Raw genomic sequence first — 14,038 nt, 5'->3', positions numbered from 1 at the left:
AAACAATTTGGGAAGCAGATGTTCTGATCATCCTAGGTTAGTTACTGGATCTTCAGGGGAAATCTGGAAAGGTCTGAGATTGATGTGTTTCAAGTCAGAACAAATAGCGTTGCATGATCGTCTGGACTGGAATGTAAGCGTGTTTCCTCAACTTAGCAGGGGCCAATGACTTCAAAACTACTGTCCATTTGTCAGTAGTGCTCTTGACAATGGCTTCTGCCTGCTCTTCCATGGAATCCTCTGTCTTTTAAGCTTCGTGTGCAGCTTCCTCCCTCCTTTTGTTTGTAACTTTTTCTTGAGTCAAAACAAGAGGAACAAAATTCTCCCCTGCAGTATCCATTCCTTGAGTGGAAATCTTGCTTATAAATGAGAGGATGAGATGTGACCCAATAAAAGAATCTATTTTAATTTTAATTTATTTCCTGGTGGCCTTTTATGCCTCCTTAGGCGATGACCTAACCAATTATATCTTTACACTATTTTTTTTTATTTTCAAGGTCAAAAAGCACTTTGGAATTATTATAATAGGAGAATAAATGCCCTTTGCCTCTAATGCAAAGTTCGTCTCTTCCTATGAAATTTAAATCCTAGGTTTCTCAGCGTCACAATAATTCTTCTCTCATTAGGCATCTATTAGAAAGCTAAATGAGACTAGGATGAAGGAGGAAGATCTTTGGGGACTCTGGAGTTGATTTTTGATAGACGCATCATCTCTCATAGCCTCTTTCATCCCTTTCCTTTGCAGATGGGGGTCTTTAAAAACACAATGGAGGTGCTGTCTTCATGTTGTGCTGCAGTTTCACACAGAAAAGTGCAATTACAGTAGAAACTGTCCTAGAAGGCAGCTCAAACTATGGTTTTCATGTTGAAAAAGGAAAAATGGTTACACCATCACACATACATATATACATACATACATACCACTATCCCATTCCTCTATACCCCCCACCCCCAATAAAAAATAGTTCTGACTGATATCTCTAAATCAAAAAACAATCCAGGGCCTGATTTGTGGAAGAAGTTACCTAATCCTGTGTATAATTGGGGTGATTTGAGAGACAGGAAAATGTTCTCATTTTCATTATGGGAGCCACTGAGAGACAGTATCATTTAGGAGAATATGTTTTTATTGCCCTAAAGTGTTTTACCTGAGATTCTATTGATGTGTTTCTCTTAAGTTAGGTTTCTAATGAACAAAATGACCAATATGGGTCCCATCCTTATAGACTCTCCTAATGCTTAAGCTACTACTTAGTGGTCAATGAGTTCTTGTTCATTCTATCCCAGAGTGTCACTTATAAGGAAGATTATAGAAGATTGGGTTACTCTATCCCTAAAACATGGAATAGCCAATTTCCAACATCCTGCATATGGCCAAAAGGTCTACATACCGTCCATGATTCATCTATAGTAATTTAACAGTAAAACTTCATCATAAAGTTTCTTATGCGATCACCATTAAGTGAGTTCACCGTGCAATTCTAGACTTAAAAACTTCTGGAACCAACCCATGGCTGGGTCTCCCTCACACTAAGTAAAGTGAAGTTCTGCAATATCCTTATCTAAAATTTATCATTATTCCTAATTAGTCACTCCACTAAAGTATCTTTATATATAAAAGCCTAAGCGATAGTTTCGACTGGAACGACTGGTCATTATGATGTGCACTGACCACCAGGGGGCAGATGCTCAACGCAGGAGCTGCCCCTAGGTGGTCAGTGCACTCCCACAGCGGGAGCACAGCTCAGCCAGAAGCCAGACTCACTACTGGCGAGTGCAGCTGCAGCGGTGGAAGCCGCTCCTACCTCCGCGGCAGCACCACTGAGCTGTGGCAGCAGTGGCGGCAGGTGCAGTGGGTCCCGGGATGAGCTGCGCCTGGCCCCGGTTGGGGTCCTCCCCAGCCGCCTGCCGCTTCAGCACTGCTACATCCCTTAGGGGGATGTCGGACTGCCAGGTTTTGGCCCGATCCCTGCAGTCCAAGGTCCCAAATTGCAAGAGGGCGCAGGCCAGGCTGAGGGACCCCACCCATGCACGAATCCGTGCACCGGGCCTCTACTCTTTAAATAAACAGATAAATTCGATTGGGTCCCCAGAGAATAGGCTCTGGGAGTCAGATCTGCACACAGAAAGTTGAGTGAGGGTGCTCTTAGGAACAGCACCTCCAAGGGATAAAGGCAGCTAGACTGGGCAAAAGGAGAAATTATACTGTCAACAGGTGCAGCCTGAATTCAGCAGATGCCACAGAGATCAGAGGTGGGGATCATTCCTGAGAGATGTCCCAAATCAAGGCAAGAGGGCTGGATACTTTACCCTACATCAACTAGCCACTGGGTGCCCGCTGCCCCAAGGGAGGGGCACAATCTGGGACAGTGCAGCTTCTCTCAGTTACAGGCAAATTTCAGGGGTGAGCCATTGCTGGTCAACAGCCAAGGTTCCAGGGGGAACAAGGGCCTCAGTCCTGAAGGAAGGGGTCTGGGGGGCACACCACAGGGGACCCACCATGGACATTCAATTTAACTTTTGTGAAAAAGCATGTTTTCTTTATTTGAAGCAACACACATTTTATTGCTTAGCTAGGATTTAAACTAATAAAATATATGCTTGGCCTCAGCATTATGGTATACCAGAATTGCAAATGCTGAAGAAAAATTTTTTTTTTCTGTTGAATAAGGTTCTTCGTTAGAATTTCTGGTCTTGGATATGTGCATTATAAATCATATGTGTGTGCAACTCCATATAATGTTTTATTTTTCCACACATGGACATTCCTGAGACTTAACACATTTTTCTCAATTAAGAAAAAAAAATAACACATTTCCAACTCTTTGGGCTCATGTCAAATGAGTTCATAAAGGAACAAAGAGAATGCTTGCAAGGGGAACTAGTTATACATATCACATGCTACTTTTCAGATTCTGACAGTCTGCCCTTGTCTTATAATTGAGATACAGCATCTGAAATATTTTCCAGGGTTTGTCTACGTACATAATGTCTCCCTTTTTAGCAGCTGATGGGACTCACGCCTCATTTTGCCTGTTAGCAATTCCTTGCAGAGGAACTTGGAATTCAGTTGGAGATGAGGGGTGGAGAGGAGAACCATGAGCCAATCATACCGTCCCCAACTGTTGTCATATAAGAAACAGCTTCTCCGTGGTAATTAGTGATGAAGACAGAATGAATTTTAGTTCCATTTCTCAACATCTCGATGGAACCTCTGATTTCCTGAAATTTGACTTCAATTTGACTTCTAAGAATGAAAGATTCCACATGACAAAAGCCATCCACACTGGAGTATAATAAGGAGAGCCAAGAGCTCAGAGTTTCGACTCCTCCTTGGTTCAGAGGATCTCTCCCCAACACCATCCCAACATTCCAAAGCCCCAAGTGTTTCTTCCTGTGTTCCTGAGATGTTCAGGGTTCAGAATGCCCCCTGTTCCCTCCACAGCCAGCAGCTCGAGGCACCTCACAGACCTGCACACGGGCTTTCCAGTCTCATAGATGCCAGAGGCTCGGACAAACATCTGACCCTGCAGAGCCCAGATAGAGTCAGGGGTTATCTCCGTGGAATCCAATCTCCACGGCTTTCCAGGGCTGAGTTTCTGTGCCTCTGCCCTGGAAAAGAGGGGCCCCTTTCAGATGGAAAGTGAAGTTGATTCAGATGGTTCTTTCCCTTATTCAAAGACAGTTAATAGAGAAGCCCTTGACCTGATCCAAAAGGTCCCGTGGTTCCAACAGCTCCTACCTGGGAAAATCCCCAGCCATTATTGTGCAGCTCCCTGTGTCTGAGCCCCAGTGAAAGGAATTCTGAAGCTGCCCGTTGCCATCAGTCTGCCCTGGTTATTACCATAATAATTACAAGGTCCTGACAGAGAGCAGCTTTTCAAGTGGCCAAATCATTGGGAGAGGACGGTAGCTCCTGTAACGCACTCTTGGGAGAGGAATCCCATGTATGCTATATCAAGTAACCATCTAAATTTGCCATTTCACAGAATCCGTCCGACCCAACCCATCCGATTGCACGCATTGTGCAACCACTCCTCTTTGCAACACATGCTGGGAGTTACTGCAAACTATAGTGATTTTTTTCTACAAAGGTAGCTACCAAGCTGAAATGTAAAGAACTGCCGTTTTCAATGGACAGGATGACTTTGCTCCTTAATTTTTTCCTGGAAAAAAGTAACTCCTTATTTAAAAAAAAAAAATTCTTTTTTGCCCAGAATTTCAGTGAGTGATTCACATTACTGTCAATTACACGCCCTTATTATGCATTACAGCCACCAGGCAGCTGTCCAGGAAAACACAAGTCTGAAAATGCTTCTGTTTTCAGAAAATTCAATTCACGGTTGCTCCTCCTGGGGGCATGTGCAGCAGGCAGGAAGCATCCACGTCCGTGCCAGGGAAAGGGATGAGGCCTTGCCCACTTTATCTGGATTAAATAGCCACTCTGACATCTTAAGATCTTGATACCGGTGCCCTGATGCAGGGTTTGGTTCGGGTTTCTGCACAGTCTTATTTTTGTGTGTTTCAGTATGTTACAAAACACAGACCGGAGTTATAAAACAGTCTTTCTATGAGTCACAGCAGTGCCTGTGTGTTAGCAGAGAGGCCTCGAGGAAGCTGAATGGAGAAACTGTTCCCCGGCTGCCTTCCCAAAGGCTGAGGCTGTGGCAGGTTAGAGCTCAGGGTCCTGTTTACGAAGCTGCCCTCCTAGTCGCCCCATTCAGTCTGATGCCTCCTGTTTGAAGTGCGGAAGAAGCTACACCTGAAAATGCTCCATTTGCTCTAGGGCTGCTGTACGGTCTAGGAAATTCAGCTTTTTAGGGGATGTTTTCTTCCTGGGAATATGATAAAGTTTTACAAAATATCTTTAAAGCATGCGGTTAAAGTTGCCTAAATCATTTATGCATTTGTGCAAACGATGAGAATTACTTGCTATTTTTCCAGTTCTGAGACTTCAGCTGTATTTGTATCTGATTCACAGACTCAGACCTTTCAAGTAATGAACTATTTAGTAGCAGTGAAGTTGGCCTTCACATTTTTGAGTGTTTCAGATACATTGTGTCTAAGCAATGTTCGCATCTAACAGAAATATTTAAAAGACAAAGGATTGTGAATGGGGTGAAATTGGTCTCACCTCTGCCCTTGTTTAGATATTAATTCAAGCTAAAAACTGGAAAAATTATTCTATATGACTGATGAAATTTGAGTATGGACTGGTATTTTAGATAATATGAATTATTTTTTTAAATATTGTCAGGTGTAATAATGGCATAATAGTTGTTTTAAAAAATATGTTACAGACAAAGACTGAAGTAGTTGTGCATGAAATAATAAGATATGTAAGATTTACTTTTATACTGTATGTTCAGGAAAAAAAAGTGTATTCGTGGGACTGGGAAGAGGTGAAGCCAGAATGGCAAAAATAGTGTTTCATCAGGGGACAGAGGGGGAGTACATGAAATGTATTATACTATTCAATTTTTTATAAGGTTGAAATGTTTAATAGATTAACTTTTCTTTACCTTCTTGTTGTCTGCGATTTATAAGATGATTCTTTTTACATTGGAGGTTTGACCAATAAGCCTATCAACCTCAGGGAGTTGATAGTGATCTCTTCAACTACATCACTGTAAAAATTCTGATTAATTGTTAGCATACGTTTGAGAAAATTCACCTTTTTATAATAAGGCTTCCTCACCTTCATCCCAGCTAGGCAGAAAAAGAGGGAGCAGCAGTTGTTCTTGTTTTTTCATTCTTTTCAAAGTTATGGTCGTAGGGGCCCAGATTTCAGCATCCAGTGGACCAGAGAGTTAATCTGGTGGCCCCGCCTCCCATGGTCGAGACGAAGACATTTCTCAGGAAGGTATACAGTGTCTTGTTCAAGATCAGTTCCACTGGCTTTGAGAGAAGTAGAAGGAAGCCTGGAACCCTTGGAAACCAGTACCCTTTTCGACGCGGTCATGCTACCTCAATCTCATCTTTAAAATACTCATTAACCACCTCCTCTCTGGGGAGCAAAGCAGGTTTCTAAATCCAGACCAGTGACTGCATGTCAGGTGTTCATTCCAAGCACTGTGGCCCCAAATTATCTTTTCCTTTATTGAGCACCATTTCCAAGTTGTGTGATAAGTCCCAGAAGTGATCATTTTTAATTCTCTTCTTGTTAGTGTTCTGCAGCAGGTTTGCGGCGTGTTCCTGCTCCTCTGCCTTCCATAGACTTTCTGTCAGGGACAGGTCGATACGCTCCAATGACACGCTGGGCTGACAGGAGGATACACTCGGCCAAGTGATTCTGCAAGGACCATCAGCCACTTCTCTACTGCCTTTCCCCAGGCCTTTTGTAGTTAAGCTGAAATTTCCAAACATCACAATTGAAATAGGGATGTTTTTCTCCCAATGGAAAAATAAATCCTGTTTAGCATCTGTGGCCAAAAATCTTATCAGTACAAACTTCACTGATGAATTTTCACCTTTTTTTGAACTGTACTTAGTAGCAACTCATTGAGGATCAACCCTAGCCAGTTTTGCTCAGTGGATAGAGCATCCGGCCATGGATCAAAGGGTCCCAGGTTCGATTCTGGTCAAGGGCATGTATCATGGTTGCAGGCTCAATCTCTGGCCCTAGATCGGGGCGTATAAGGGAGGTAACAGAACTGTGTGTCTCTCTCACATCGATGTTTCTCTCTCCCTTCCTTCCACTCTCTCTAAAAAAAAAAAAAAAAATCAATGGAAAAATATCCTCGGGTGAGGATTAACAACAACAACAAAAGGTAGAGGATCAGATTGGCTTTTATAATTTGTACCCAGTCTTTTCAAGAGTTTTAGAAAGAGCACACCTCTGGGTCCTAAAAGCATTGTTATACAAGTAGATGGAAAATGGAAATAGAGTCAGAGGACCTTGCCCAGTTGGTGTGGTTGGTGGGGAGAGAACCCACTGGGTTTGCTCCTCTCGTTCTCTTGCTCATTGCTTAGGATTCTAGATCCCCTTGTCTTTTGGAGGCCCAAGAAATACAGATTTCATGTATTCATTTAGGAATACTCCTGACCTTACTGACCTCCTCATATGTGAAAGGTAGGGTGGATAGAGAGAGAAAATATCGAATCTATCACCATCACCACTCCCTTATTTGGGAGGAGGCAGAGACAGAAAAGTATACAAATGCCTAATCTAAGTGCTTTGGATACAAGTGTTAGGGAAGAGATGAATGGGACCTGCCTCCCACTGGAGGCTCCCGGAAATCACCTCAGGTGAAGATCTAGCTAAGGAGTGTGACAGAGCGTGAAGGAAGAGCTGAGAGAATGTTCCAGGCCAGAGATAAACGAAAGTGCAGTATTAAAGCATAGCTCATTTATCTGTCCAGGGTATACTTAATCCTGGGGATTTGAAAAACTCATTTCATCTTTTCCTTTTTGTCTCCAATTATACCTTTTGAAAGACATCTACTTAACTTAGAACTCAAGATAAGAATCCCATAGGGGAGTCTAAGATTGGACAGATGAAAACAGGGAAGTACTTTGTTTCCACTGCAGGTTCCCGAGGAGAAGTTCTTAAAAGGTCTCCCTTCGGGCTCAGCTTCTCGAGAGTTGGCTTTGTTGTTAATAACAGGGAGGGAGGGGGTTGTTTTTCCTCTGGGCCTGCAAATGCAGCATGATCCAACTTTGTTAGGGGTAGGTTGGTAACTCCCCCACGGAGTAGTAGAATGAGTTTCCCTTGGTTGTGTTCCTGGAAATATGGTTTGTCCCATTGTCCAAAGCTGCTTGCAGATTTCTAGTTGGTAGTTGTCATGGAGCGGGCCTGTTTCCTCTGGGGGCGGACAGAAGCCACAGGTAGGCCCGGTAAGATGCCCATACTGAAAATGAGAAGAGAAGGAGGGGACGGCGGCAGGAGCAGGAGGAGGACAAGGAGAATGAGGAGTAGGAAGTGCACCGGTAGCCCTGGAGGTCACCCACGGGTTTCTTTCAGGAGCCAACCTCCACCCTGGCAATCCGTAGACACGGCTTTTTACTTTGCTCAGGAAACTCTAGAGATTTGTGGTTTCTAATATTTACGGTGCTATGTGCCAACCCACAGAGCCAATTCTGCAAGCAGCTAGGGCTGCCGACACATGACCCATATTTCTCACAAATCCCACTATTCAATGGTCTTTCTATTCTTCTAATTATACCAAAAAAAGAGCCTCTAGTGGGTAATAATCTCTCTTTGCTAATACTTTGTAGCTGAGTTCCAAACCAGAGCTTTCCTCTATCACAGCTTGAGCGTGTTATTGTTATGTTAGAGGCAGCCACGACGAATGGGGAGGGGAGAGCCTCTTGGCCTCCTGGGGTGGTGGTCAGTGGATTTATCCTTTACTCTTCCTTCCTTTTTGACCCGGTGCCACATTTGGTTTGGCTTTCCTGGGCAGTCGGAGACACCTGCCCAGAAGATCTCATCCAACATGCATCGTGTGGTCTGGCTTAGTTGTTTACTTTTCAAATCAGATACTCAAATAGCATGTGTGGTGAAATCTTTAACTAAGTTATGGTCCAAGTGCTTGGTTTAAAGGAATATGGGTAAAGGGAGGAAATTTTGCTATTTCACAGGTTTGATGATTATTATTTCTTTTAAAAATGAAAAAAATTCAGGGATCAGTGATTTAAAGATTCTTTTTAAATCCATACCTCTTTTATGGAGTTTATCTGTTTACTTGGTGTCCTGGTTTTTTATATACATGTGCTACCTCCGATGTTAGAGTCTAAACACCTTGAAGGCAAGGTTGGTGTCTATTTACTTCTTGTACCATCATCTAATGAAAGAAAGCACTTGGGGATGCACAGCATTCGGGACTCAGAAGGCCTGGGCCCTGGTCCTGAGCCTGCTGTTTCCCAGCCTGTGTGATCGGGGCAAGTCTATCTGGGCCTCAGTTTTCCTCATCTGCAGAGTGAGGAAGCAGGACTAGATGATCCCCAAGGTTGCTCCCTTCCTAAATTATGACGGTAAGAGTCAACCAGATCTTGGATTGGAAGAGCTGGAGTTATTTTCAGTCTTTATCATTAATTTTTCTCTGTTCCCACATCTCAAAAATGAATCACTTAAATTTCTCCAGTTTGGTAGAATATATTGGTTTTACGTCTATGATAAATCTAAACGAATCCTGAATGAGAAGTTACTGTAAATCACTAATCTAACCATTAAGTGTTCAGTTCCTTAGGGGAACTATTCTTCAATCAGCCAGAATGGCTTAATTTATTTTCCTTTAAATTAAAAGACTTGCAAAAATTGAACAAGCGAGAGGGTCCCAGAAAAGGTGAGATATGTAGCTATGGTCTGTAGTCCTGTGCCCAAAATACATGTGGCATGTGGACAGGTATGTGTGTCTGTGGCTGAGGTTGGAGGGTGCACTTCTTTAGTTTATGTGAATAAAATCTTATTAAAATGAACATTCAGGGAGGCAGGAAAGGCAGAGAAGGTAGAGGGATTGACTTCTACTGTAGAAGGATTTGGGAAGGGGGTGAGGGAGTCCCATTTATACACTGGCCCTGAATGTCATTTATTCTACCATTTCCTTGTCGAGTGCTTACCACATACCGGACATCATTCAGGGTGCTGTGATTTGCCAGTTCTGTTGTACAGTATGGATGCTGCCTCCTCTTCTTCCCCATATCCCTGGTGGTTGAGTCTCTGGAAGCACTAAATAGGTGTTCTGAAAGCACTTGGCCTCTAGATACTGTTTATCATGCTTGGGGTCCCTCCCACCTGCCCCCAGGAAAGACCTTGCTAGCCCTGGAGAGCCAACACAAAGCTGCATAATAATACATTCCCCCGAGCTTTGAGCTTTGAAGAACTGTTCTTCTCGCCCTCAGAAATAGGGACTTTTTTTTTTTTCAAGCAAAAAATGTTGCCATGAGTTGGGTACTTTTCATTCTTATTATTTCCTTCCTTTACATTTTCAATCCTTTCGGTAAATATTAATTTATGAGTCTGTATTATGTGTCAAGCACAGGCTGGACATAAGAGATGTAATAAATGGTAAGCAACCTTATTCGTTTTCTGTTGCTTCTATCACAAATTTGGCATATGAAACAACAAAAATGTAATCTCTTAAAGTTCTGGAGGTCAAAAGTTCTAAATCTGCTTCACTGTTTCATGGGGTTAAAATCAGGGAGTCAGCAGGACTAGTTCCTTCTAGAGGCTGTAGGGGGGAGTCTGATTCCTGATTTTTCCAGCTTTAGAGCCACCTGTATTCCTTGCCTCGTGGCCTTTTCTCCATCTTCAAAGCCAGCAACATAGTATCTTTGACTCCCTTTCTCTGCTTCTATAGGCATATCACCTTCTGTGTTTTTGACCCTCCTGCCCAACTCTTATGAGGACCCTTGTGATTACATTGAGCCCACTAGGATAATCCAGAATAATCTCCCCATCTCAGAATCCTTCACTTAATCACACCTGCAAAGCCCACTTTGCCATCTGAAATAACATAGTCCCAGGCTCCAGAGGTTAGGATGTGGACATCTTGGGGGGACAAGAGACCCTTTGCCACCCATTGCAACCAAGTACACAGCATCTCTAATCTCAACGTGCTTAACTTCCAGTTGCCTAGCAAGGAAAAAAATGGGATAAGTTTTTTTGTTTGTTTGTTTTGTTTTGTTTTCATTTGCTTGCTTGCCTGCTTGTTTGTTTTTTGATGCTTTATTCCAGCCATATAGTTTGGGTAGAAATAAATTTATAAAATATAATATGAGGGGAAATGCCTGTTCAATTCACATTGTGTCAAGGTGAAAAAATAAATCTTCCCTCCCATAAAACTCTACCTTGAAAACAGGACATTAACTCTACCATCACACATTTTAGGCTATCTATCTAAACTGTGGCATTATCCATATTTCAGTATGAAAAGATCGGAACCTTTATTTGCAAAGGAAAGAACTAAGCCTTCTCTGTCCTTAGCCTGTGAGAAACTTCAGTCAACAAGCCTTCATTCAGCAGCTTCTTTGATGAAAATGATAGAGATTATCAATCCCAACTATCCAAGGAGGCAGCTTGCGTGGGAGAGGACGAACAGCCACGTGGCTGGGAAGGTTGGGGTCTCCTGGTAGAATTCATGTTCTTGTTGATATTGTAATTGTCCCTCAAGTTCTTTGTAGTTTTGAAGTTCAAACATGAAAACTGGTGCCCTAGGATATCTGAAGCATGAATTATAACATTAGGCAACTAAGAGAACCAACTTGGAGAGGGAGGAATCTGGCACAAACAGCAAGAAATATAATATCAGAGGCAAAAAATAAAAGAGACAAGGTGGCTAACACAGGGCCTGAGAGGCAGATACAATGAGAGTCTTCATCAAAAGTCACCAAAAAAAGGACTCTCATAAGAAACCCAGAGGTCTCAGAGGGTTATCATGGGGCAGCTCCTCCCTCTACCACCTCCTAGGAGGAATGTGGCTGTGGGCAGGCTACTGAATCTTTTCAAGCTTCCTCTGTAAAAGGGGGATGATGGTCCAGTAGCCCCCAATCCACGGTTTTGTTTTCCCAGGTTTCAGTTACCTGAGGTCAACAGCAGTCCAGAAATATTAAATGAAAAAATTCCAGAAATAAACAACACGCCGTTCTGAGTTGTGTGATGAACTCTCGGTCATCCAGCTCCATTCTGGGACGTGAATCACCCCTTTGTCTCGCATATCTACACTGTAGACACTACCTGCCCATTAGTCACTTAGTAGCCCTCTCGGTTATCAGGTTATCAGATCAATTTTTGCAGTGTTGCAGTGCCTGTGTTCAAGTCGCCCTTATTTTACTTCATAATGGCCTCCAAGTGTGAGAGCTAGTGATGCTCACAATTCAGATATGCCAGAGAGAAGCTATGAAGTGCTACCTTCAAGTGAGAAGAGGAGTATGCACAGGATAAAACATAATATATATATATTATGGTACTTGGTACTATCCACAATTCCAAGCATCCCCTGGGGATCTTGGAGCACAGCCCCTGTTGGTTGGGGGCACCATTTTACCTAGCATGTGGGTCCAAGTGCCGCTGCCTCAGTGCCTGGCTGGTCGGTGTGCAATCCATGACAGTCATTTTGTGATGGGATGAGGGTGGCAGCCCCCCTCCCCTTTAAAACAGCTGTTGACAGTCGCTTAGGCCAAACAGAAGGTGCTGTCTTGTAAGATACACCTCTGATTTGCTTCACGCCCTGGGCATGCTCAAATGCACATGCACACACTCGCCCAGAGGATGACCCTGGATCCAGGATTCACACAGGGCAGCCAGTTTCCCAAGCAACTCAAACACTGTAACAGGGGTCTGGGCTTCACCTGATCCGTTGGGATTTGTCTGCAGGCTCACAGGTCATTTCCCCTAGGAAGCTAAAAAAATTCACTTTCAAAGTGGTTCGTAACCTGTAGAAACGAAAGCCCTCCGTGTAACAGCTCAGGTAAGGAAATCCAGCATCACTCAGCTCATGCTTACCCGCCGACCTCGGGTGATTATGAAGTGAACCCTGTTGTTGGAAACCTGGGTGAACATCAGAGTCTGTCATCACTTTTATTGGCAGGTGTCATGGCTCAGTCAGCAGGAGGGCAGCTGGGAGAGCACTGCCGAGCTCGTCAGACATGGAGACAGTGGAGAGAAGGAGAGCAAGAGGCAGCATAGAGAACTGAGATGTTTCTAAAAACTGAACTATTTGTGTGGTAGGAAGTAATTAAAACTTACAGCCCATGTAGTTTGTGTTCCATGTTAAGTGTTTCAAAAACGGCTAAATGTGTTCTGTACACTCAGCGAAAATGGGATTCTCTGGCAGGTAATTGAGTGGAGGGGGAGAAAACATGGGAGGGATTAGTTTTCTAGAAGGAAAATGAAAATGAGAAAAAAAATAATGTCATTTCTGCTTGTCTTCTCCTTTGGGGATTTTGAGAGGCTTTATCTCGGCTTTTCTGGAAGGACACATATGCAAATCAGAGAATCCTGGAATTTCAAGATTAGCAGGGAAATTTGCAGGTGCCAGTGTGAACTCCCATCTGCTCCCAGGACCCTCGGCCAGCATCCAGCCTGTGCACAGCCCTGCAGGAGAGGGTCCTTACGTCCTCATTTCTTTTCCAGGCAGCCCATTCTATTTTTGAGACAATCTGGTTTTTAGAAAGTTCTCTCCACTAAGCAGGAAATCTAACTCCATACAATCTCTACCTATTGGCCCTAGTTATACCTCTCATACACTATTAATTCCCTTGGCTAATTTTACGATCTGAAAGGCTGGAGCTAAGATGGGCTAAGTAACTTGTGCGTGGTTTTATAGTTACCCATGGCAGAGCAAGGATTTCAACCCAGGTCTGTCTCATTGCAACTCTCCTGTTCTCTCCATGTGTCTCCCAGCCTTTTATTCCAGGGAGGAGAAAGGCAGCCAGCAATCTTGCACAGGGAACACATAATAAAGACCTAGCAAGCACTGAGCTCAGAGGAGGGAGGGACGGATTGGTGAGTGGAGTGATAGAGCCTGGCCAAAGGACCCCCTCTCTGATCAGGGATACACATTCTTAACCCCTGGCCGTGTGGTTATCTCCATGTAGCTTGAATCCAGCTATTAACAGCTCTCCACCTGGTGACAAGCTTAATGGGCCAGGAAATTCTAGCCCTCAGGACTCAAACCTGATATTTATGGTTCCCCACATACACCTAAAGTGGATTATAAATTTATCTCCCTCAGATTTAGGGGACTGAAATGGTTGTTTGAGACTCTGGAAGGGATGGACGACTTTATGGACATGTTGTACCAACTTTTTAAAAGATTCAGGTGATCTCTGGCCAGTTTGGCTCAGTGGATAGAGCATTGGCCTGCAGACCAAAGGGTTCTGGGTTCTATTCCGGTCAAGGGCACGTACCTTGGTTGCAGGCTCCTCTTCAGCCCAGGCCCTGGTCAGGGATAGTGCAGGAGGCAACCAATCGATGTGTTTCTTTCACATCAATGTTTCTCTCTATCTTTCCCTCTCTCTTACTAAAAAGCAATGGAAAAATATCCTCAGGTGAGGATTAACAACAACAGCAACAAAAAGATTCGGGTGGGAGGAGGGT

General features: G+C 43.6%; 1 protein-coding gene across 1 annotated transcript in view; it reads left to right on the top strand.

Annotated features, from left to right (window-relative positions):
* Window positions 1–14,038, top strand: part of RORA (RAR related orphan receptor A) — a 711,378-nt gene that overhangs the window by 544,319 nt on the left and 153,021 nt on the right. The gene's annotated exons all lie outside the window — the stretch shown is intronic.

This window comes from Cnephaeus nilssonii (assembly GCF_951640355.1).
Source record: "Cnephaeus nilssonii genome assembly, chromosome: 4".
Classification (NCBI taxonomy): domain Eukaryota; kingdom Metazoa; phylum Chordata; class Mammalia; order Chiroptera; family Vespertilionidae; genus Cnephaeus; species Cnephaeus nilssonii.
Note: the sequence above shows the minus strand (reverse complement) of the source record. Positions and strands in the feature narration are given on the sequence as shown.